Consider the following 9,437-nt stretch of genomic DNA (forward strand, 5'->3'; position numbering starts at 1 on the left):
CACACTCAGGTCGGGATACACCGTCAAACCCTTCTCAACCTTCCCACTAGAGATCTTCTCTCGGAGGGATTCTACCTCAAGGTCACCTCTCTGTGCCTCTAACACTCTAATCACAAGTGTAGGTTGCACAACAACAGAAAATAAGGCCGCAGCCTCAACAGATTCGCTCAGTAGCAAATCAAACTCGCCAAGTGCTCCCAACATCTCCCATTCCCGGATGGCTATACTAGCAACATCAGTAATGGTCTTCCTACTAAGGGCATCGGCCACAACATTGGCCTTTCCCGGATGATAATGTAACTCAAAATCATAATCCTCGATGAACTCCATCCATCTCCTCTGCCTCAAATTCAAGTCTCTCTGGGTAAACAGATACTTCAAACTCTTGTGATCCGAGAATACCTCGAACCTCTCACCATAAAGGTAGTGCCTCCAGATTTTCAAGGCAAAGATCACTGCTGCTAACTCTAGGTCGTGTGTGAGGTAATTCTTCTCGTGTATTTTCAACTGACGTGAGCCATAAGCTACCACTTTCCCCTCTTGCATCAACACACAACCCAAACCCTCTCATGAGGCATCACAATAAACCGCATAACCCAACCCTCTCTCCGGAATAATCAACACCGGAGCGGTGGTCAATCTAACTTTCAACTCTTGGAACGACTTTTCACAAGTTTCACTCCACACAAACTTGACTCCCTTCCGAGTCAGTCTAGTCAACGGTGACGCTAACCTGGAGAAATCTTTCACAAACCGACGGTAATACCCAGCTAATCCCAGAAAACTGCGGATCTCAAACACACTCTTAGGCTGTGCCCAATCTTGCACTGCCTCAACCTTGGATGTATCAACAGACACCCCTTCCCCGGATACCACGTGGCCTAAGAATTTGACTTCTCTCAGCCAGAACTCACACTTCCCAAACTTGGCATACAGCCTATGGGCTCTAAGCAATTCAAGCACCACTCTTAAGTGTTCCTCGTGCTCCCCCCTCAGAAGACGAATAGATAAGAATGTCGTCCACAAAGACAACCACAAATCGGTCTAAGAACTCCCGGAAAACCCGGTTCATCAAGTCCATAAAGACTGCCGGTGCATTGGTAAGCCCAAATGGCATCACCAGAAACTCGTAATGGCCATACCGCGTACGGAATGCCGTCTTCGGAATATCCTCTTCCCTGACCCTCAACTGGTGGTAACCCGATCTCAAGTCTATCTTAGAGAAACAACGGGAACCCTTCAACTGGTCAAACAAATCATCTATACGGGGCATAGGGTACTTATTCTTAACCGTAGCCCGATTCAACTTCTGGTAGTCAATACACAATCTCAAGGCACCATCTTTCTTTTTAACAAAGAGGGCCGGCGGTCCCCACGGTGAAACACTAGGGCGAACAAAGCCCTTATCTAGCAATTCCTGGAGCTGAACTTTCAACTCAACCAACTCTGCTGGAGCAAAACGGTAAGGTGCCATAGAAATCGGCGCCGTACCAGGCACGAAATCAATAGAGAACTCTATCTCTCGGTGAGGTGGCAAACTAACAAGATATTCGGGAAAGACATCCGAATACTCACAAACCACCCTTGGCAATACAACCTAGGTCTCACCACTCTCAAAGCTGGCAAGTAGACTGCTAAGCTCACTTCGCCCTCGCAAATCATACCCCGGTGGCAAAACACTACCAACCCGGTCTTCCAAGAAATGGAACCACTCCCCGCTCAAGGTACATAACGTGACCCTCTGGCGGTAGCAATCAATAACAGCCCGGTATGACGATAGCCAGTCCATACCCAAAATAACATCAAAGCCCTTCATGGGCATGACAACAAATGGAAAAGGAAGCCTATAGTCGGCGACCTCTATATCACATCCTCTAACACCCTGTTTCAGAATCAACTCACCACCCAAAGGCGATACCACACAAATAGGAGATGCTAACTGTGCTAACTCCAATTCCAAAACAGATGCAAATGCAGCAGATACAAAAGAATGAGATGCACCCGTGTCTATCAACACACTAGCAACTGAGTTGCAAAACAGAAAAGTACCTCTCACTACTGATGGAGCCGGTACTAAACCCTGCGCGGTAACGGCATACACGCGCCCCGTAGGCCCCTGGTCTACCTGCTCACCTCTCGGAGCAAAAGACTGCTGCACAGACTGGGATGATGAAATTCCCGGATTGGCCCTCGAGGCCTGCACAGACTGAGCTGGCTGAAAACCCTGCGTCTGCCTAGAACCAGACGCTCCCGAAGTGGCACTCAACTGTGGGAAAAACCTCTTCAGGTGCCCAGGCTGTCCACACTGATAACAAGTCAAGGGCTGCCCCCTGCCCAAACTCTGACTCTGCGGTCTAGCTGAAGAAGAAGCAGCTTTCTGACCCCCACCCTTCTGCGGGCAAACTGAAACCTTGTGACCCAGCTGGCCACACTTGTAACAAGTGAATTCTCCCTGACTGCCTCTCCCCGAGCCTACACTCGGCACTGGAAAGGTCGATCTAGAGACTGCACCCTGAGACTGCTGAGGGTTATAACCCTTCTGTCTCCTGCCATCACTCTGACTATCCTGGCTCCTCTTGGAGCCTCTCTGACCCTCATCCTCCTCCTGTATCATAAGCTCCATATGAGCTACAGCATCTACCAGGTGTCTATACTCTCGGATGTAAGACCCACCAACTCTCAACTTGAGGCCCCGCCTCAACTTCCGCTCAAACTCGTAGCAACGGCGTTCCTCAGACGCCACCAGTTCCGGTGCGAACCTGGACAGACTGGTAAAAGTAGCCTCAAACTCAGCCACTGACAAGCCCTGCTGTTTAAGCCGGCTAAACTGATCCCTCAGCTTCTCCCTAGCTGCTGCAGACAAAAACCTCTCCTGAAAAGCATTTATAAACGCCTCCCAAGTACCGCCCACACGAGCCTTCTCGTATTTCCACCATTGACCCGCATCTCCCTTCAACTGGAAGGATGCCAAGGTCACTTTCAGTGCTCCGTCCTCAATGCCAAGCATCTCGAACGTCTTACTCATCTGTTCTAACCACTCATCAGCCTTCAATGGCTCCTTCGGATCCCCGACAAACTCATCCGGATTAGACCGGAAGAACTCCCTCTTCAAGAAAGAAGGCCCTACCTCAGCTGCCTGATTCACAGCTCTAAGAATACCTAAAGCTCCTGCTATCTCTCTGGACAAGGCACCCATAGCCTGCTGACCTACTGGCTCGACCACAGTGGCCTGCCCAACTCCCTCCTGCACTGCCGGAATCTCACCCGGTAACGGTACTTCCTGCCTCGCAGGTCTACCACGCCTAGTTTCTCTTCCTCATCCTGACATCCTAATAAAGGCAACACAAAACGTTAGCACATTCATGAATGTGCCGAAACTAAACGCTCACGTCCTAATGCATGGACAACTGTAATTCACTCCACATAAGCACATAAACACATAAGCACTTACGAATTTCATTTCCGGATAATGATAGTCCCGAGGCGTTACTAGAGTTCCGGTTAGAAACAGCATTGATCAAGTGCTTTTCCAACAAGACTCCCAGAAACTCAAGGATCTAATCAACATCCTAGAAATTAAATCCCATACCCACATAGTCACATAAGCATGTTATCAATTAAGCACATAGCATATGATACTACACTTAAGTCTCTATCAAGCGAGACAAACCCATTGTGATCCTAATCACTTCCCACGTACCCAAAGTATTCGAACCCGGTACGTTCTGATACCAAGTTGTAACACCCTCAAAATAATAACAATAAACCCATCAGATAAGACATGCATTTACATATAAACTAACCACATTCCTTTATTCATTAGAGTTCCATTACATAAGTATTACATGTTAACATCATAACAAAATGCCCTACGGGCTTACAGTTTTCCAAGTTAACACTTGGTTACAACAAAAGAGTACTAACTCGTTTACACATAAAGCCCTTGGCTTGAAGTTACATGTAATACATCAAAAGCAAAACGACAAAACATGTCCGTCTCTAGCCTCCCAAGCTATGTCCTTGGAGGTGGCATGCTTCCTGCACCTGAAAATGATATTCCCATATAGGGTGAGCCACAGCCCAGTAGAAATACACTAAACCAACCATGAACAATGCCTAAAATATTAGCAATTGATAGATGGCCAACACTGATACAATCACATAAATCACATATTTATGTCAAGCGACTTACAAGTCCAAGTTTCCTTTCATTTTCCCTTTTTCAACGGATAGGCATATAAGCACTAACCACATTCTCAACAGATATGTATATCAACAATATCCACATTCTCAGATAAGCAAATAAGCTATATCTACATTCTACAACAGATATGTATAACCACAATATCCACAGATAAGCATATGAGCTATATCCACACATCACAAAGATAAGCATATAAGCTCTATCTTCACTTCTAGACAAGCATATGAGCTGTATCTACGGAGTTCATCCCCTATCTTCTCCCAACACTAATCGGTTTAGAGGTACATCCCCTATCTTCCCCTAAACCGCGGAGTACATCCCCTTTCTCTTCCTCTACACATAATGTATATAAACACATTGGTTCTATATACAATCACCCAATACATACAGTTAATGTATTCTATCAACCGTCAAGTTCCATGACTCATTTCATTGATTAGTTTCAGTTTGCCTAATCATCATGCATTGTCTACAACAATCACGACTATCCTCCACCGATAGTCCAAAGCAGTTATTTCTAAACAGAAAATAAATACACAATGGATATTCAATCAACATTTCATTTCTTCATTCTTCTCAATTAATTATCCCAATTAATTAAACAATGTAATTAGGTCAATTCCCATAATTAACATTTCAACCCTTAGGTCCCATTTTCATCAATGATTCAACAATCATTCCATTTTTCTATACCAAACATGCATCTAGGTTTATTATGAATAAAACCCCAACTTTTGTAAAATTACACAAAAGCCCCAAACTTTCACAAAATTACCAAACCAAGCCCAACATCTCAAAATACCAAAATTTAAAGACAAAACCCATAGAGAGGAGTAGGTTATCCCTACCTCAAATTCGGAGTCCCAAAGGAGAAGACGACAAAACTCAACGTGCTCCAAAACCCAAGATTTTCAGATTAAAAAGAAGCCCTCGACGATCAACAACCTTTTTGTAAAGACCAAAGGTGAGTAAATCACTCCTACTAGATCAAAACCTAGAGAGAAGGTAGAGTCTAGAGTGAGAGGCTCAACAATGGTGATTTTGGAAAAGTAAGAGAGAGAAGAGAAAGTGAAAAAGTGATTTGAAGAGTCACAAATTCGGGACTTCAACCCAGGTCTCCGTTCGAACGTAAAACACCCCGCTCGAGCGGCCACTCACAGACTTCCGCTCGAGCGGCCAACCTCCCGCTCGAGCGCATAATGCACTCGCCCAGCACTTTTGCAGAACCAGGCCTCCGCTTGAGCTCCCAACCCTACGCTCGAGCGGCCACTCACACAGATCCGCTCGAGCGGCCAACTCCACGCTCGAGCGTACAACACTGCACAACAAATACTGGATGGGTGTAATACCCGCTCGAGCGCCAACACCTCCGCTCGAGCGTACAGGCCAAAAATCTGGGCAACTAGTTTTGGTTTCTAAACTCAACCAACCTGAAACAAATCCGCCCAACACATCCTATAACTCAAATACGTAGAAAAAAGGATGTAAACAAAATAGTAATCAACTACCAACATCCACGGACACATGTCCGGATCACTATACAACAAGGGTAAACCCGGGATCGCTATAAACTCGGATACACTCAGCTAGATAACTGTCTTGCTATCACTTATCCCTTGGACTTGCTCGAGCTCGAGGGTTGTAGAAAAGGTGCAAACCAGTGGAACCATTCATGCTTCACCTTCAATTGTTGAAGACGACTAAACCGTGGAAGTGGTTCATCTAGGGGTGTGCATCGGTCCGTCAGTCCACCCAGTCCAACTTTATTTTTTAAGGGCTTGGGAATACTATTTAGCCCACAGGATTGGACTGGATTGATATTTTTAACCTGATTGATTAATGAACTGGGTTCGGGATTATATTTTTAGCCCGACCCGTTATATATTTAATTTTATTTATTTATATAATATATTGAAAATATATATAACTTTTTATTGTTAGCCATGTGATTTGTAAGATGTTCAAGTGATCACTATTTTACTGAAGATATTCACACAAAAAAATGTTTGAAGAAATTTGAAGTTTAAATTATGAATTTCTTTTTCTTTTTTTTTTAGTTGGATGCATTACTAATAGTTTGATTTTAAAAAAGGGAGATTTATTAGAAAATCATTTTTCATGTGTTTGTATCCTAATTAGTCCATAAAATATTCTTGTATTCCAATAAGTCCTATTATTTGAACATTTGATCTATCAAATCCAAATTCTCACATTTAAGGTATTTTATGGACATTTCTACCCTTATAAATTTTTTTTGAACGGTTAGCAATTTGGTGATGTGAACATTTATATTCTACAATGTGAATATTCACATTGATATGTTAACATTCACATTGACGGTGTGAATATTCACATCACAGAATATTCACATTGTAAATGTGAATATTACTAGGGATATTTTTGTAACTATGTCACTCATAGAACTTATTGGAATATAAGAAAATAATGTGAATTAAATAAAACATAAGTAGGTAAAAAGGGATTTATGAAAAAGAGCTCCTTTAGAAAACTTTGAACTTTTAGAATTATGGGTGCTACCAATAGATCTTAATAATTGGACTTTATTCCCACTAAGTCCTATTGAAAATAACTCTTAGTAAAATTATCACTAAAAATAATTTTTTTGTGACAATTTTTTACACATGTTGCTAAAAATTGATAATTAGTGACTTTTTTTGTAATGATTTTTATAAATTGTCGCTAAAACTTACAATTAGTGACCTTTTTATATGACAAATTTTTTTCATATGACCTATTAGACAATAAGTTCACTTATTAGGACTTACACGTAAGTACCCCAAAACTATATATATATATAATATTTTAATTAATATGGTCTTAAATCTTCAATGGTTAGTCACTTTATTAGCTTTTGTCTATTTATGAAAAAATAACAGGTACTATAATGTTTAATTTTTTTTTTATACCTTACATATATTTCCGGATAGGCGAACTTAAGAATTATAATTTATTTAAGACTGGGCTTGGGTTGATTGTATAAGGCCAATATTCAGGCTGAACAGGCTTAGATAGACATAAATTTTTTATTAGATAGTCACAGTTCGACCCAAACTCAATCTAACCCGGTAAATGACAACCTCTAGTTCCATCCATCAGATTTCCTCTCCAATCCCGTAAAATAACTACTAAGGATGTTCAAGAACTGTCCTCTCCAATCCCGTAAAATAACTGCTAAGGATGTTCAAGCACTGTCCGTCACGAAACTAGCATCACAATAGATATTTTTAGTGTTATTTTGTATTGGCATCCCACCAACTTGATTTAGTGTTTACTTGGCGGCTTGCATATGATTTTTCTGAGCGTTCAAGTGCTAACTTAGTTGGATTATATTTCTAAGATTGAGCCTGCATTTATTTCGTAATAAAATATTTTACAAAAAAATATATTTTTTCATGTAAAACAACTTCATGTAAAAAATATATTTTCTTTCTATTTTTTTATGTTTGGTTGATGTTTGTAAAATATTTTCATAATACTCAAGTTGTACTCTCTCTCTCTCTCTGCATGCAATTTCTGTAGATGTTGAATTGATCTTTGAAGAGAACCAATAATTATCCACAACTGCAGAACCCACTGGATTTGCTCACTAAACTGTCAAGATGATCGGAACAAGGTATACAAAAATAATTGTCCAAAAAAAAAAAGTACACAAAAATAACTTGCAAAATTTTAAAAGGAAAGTTATTTTTAGGCTTTTCATGAAAGTTATTTTTGTTAAAAAAATATTTTACTTAGGCCAAGTTTGGCATACTTCAAATAATCCATCTTTTTATTTTTTTCCATCACTCACCTCTCTACCTTTTTTTTTTTTTTTTTTGATCAGCAAAGAAAAATTTCATTAACAGCATGAAATTAAGAGTACAGGAAGATGAAGTGCACCATAAGAGATTTGGAAGGTACAAACTACCCCTACTACTGCTGTTCGCACCCAAACAACCAACCCCTCAGCCTCACAAAAAAAAATAAAAAATAAAATACAAACTAAAAACTGAGGTTAAGAAGAACTTAACACCAAGAAACCCCTTCTCCAAACTGCCCCTACAAAAGCACACCCCAGAAGAAAATCGCCCCCACTGAGAATCCATTGCAACCTAATACACCCAAGGACAATCTCCGAGCACCCATTGCAAGATTAGAACACTACTATTACGACAAGCTCCGAGCACCCATTACAAGCTAGTACACCCAAGGACAATCACCCAACCGATACACCCATGAAACAAAACTTGAACTCCGATCCAAACTCCACACACCCACTGCATAATCTCCACTGTTAATAACCCAAACACCGAAAAAGGTTCCTCCTGATGCAGAACACCCACTCCACATACCCATTGCACACTGTTTTACATCTAAGTAATTCCATCCTTTAAAAATCTCTCTTTATCCTTAAGCTCCATCTCAATAATCTTATCAACCACACCCTTTTCTTGACCACAGAAATTAATTCCCAGATCTTTCCCTTATTGGACCGTGGCCTGCGCTTCCTTGAGGAGATAACTATGCGTGCTTGATTCACCCTCGAACAGCTCTGAGTATGCAAGGGCCACTGCTGCTGGCCTGAAGATAACGAACTTGGAGGGAAGCCTACCGAGAGGTGCAGATTGATGACCATAGAGACGAGCAAAATGAGAAAAACCTTTCATCTGAACCTTCTTTTTCCCAGCTTTCTTGGCAGACCGATTTGGGTTGAGGAAGGAAGCAGGACAAAGAACAAGGCCTTGATTGTGTAAACTCATAGTGCTTGACCCATTTGAATCCACAGTTAAGAGAGGCCCATTATCGCATGCCCTGTTACCTTGTTGTTCAAATGGCATATGAATAGGACGATGCACAATATGTTCATTATTCGGAGGGCCCAAGGCAACCTCCAGATTAATTCCAGGCCCAACTACATCTATCGATCCGCTAAGACTTTTGAACAAGCCAATTGCAGAAGCGTGCTCAACACACCTCAGTGAATAGTCAATGCTCTTTGGGCAGGGTGCACACTCCTCCATCATTACTCCGTTCCCACCTATTGCAGTAGGTCTGCTGACCTCCACATCACATCGTGTCTCCTCAACAACTGTGTCCACCGCCTCCCTACTGTTGCATTGAGAAAGCTCATTCCTTTGTGCCACTTCAATGGAGGAAGGCATCGCAGCATCGGACACAGCAAACAGATTTACCACTATATCGACATCGTCCTTCCTCTTACACCCCCCATCTG

Source organism: Camellia sinensis, chromosome 12 (assembly GCF_055761805.1).
Source record: "Camellia sinensis isolate YWXY chromosome 12, ASM5576180v1, whole genome shotgun sequence".
Taxonomy (NCBI): Eukaryota; Viridiplantae; Streptophyta; class Magnoliopsida; order Ericales; family Theaceae; genus Camellia; species Camellia sinensis.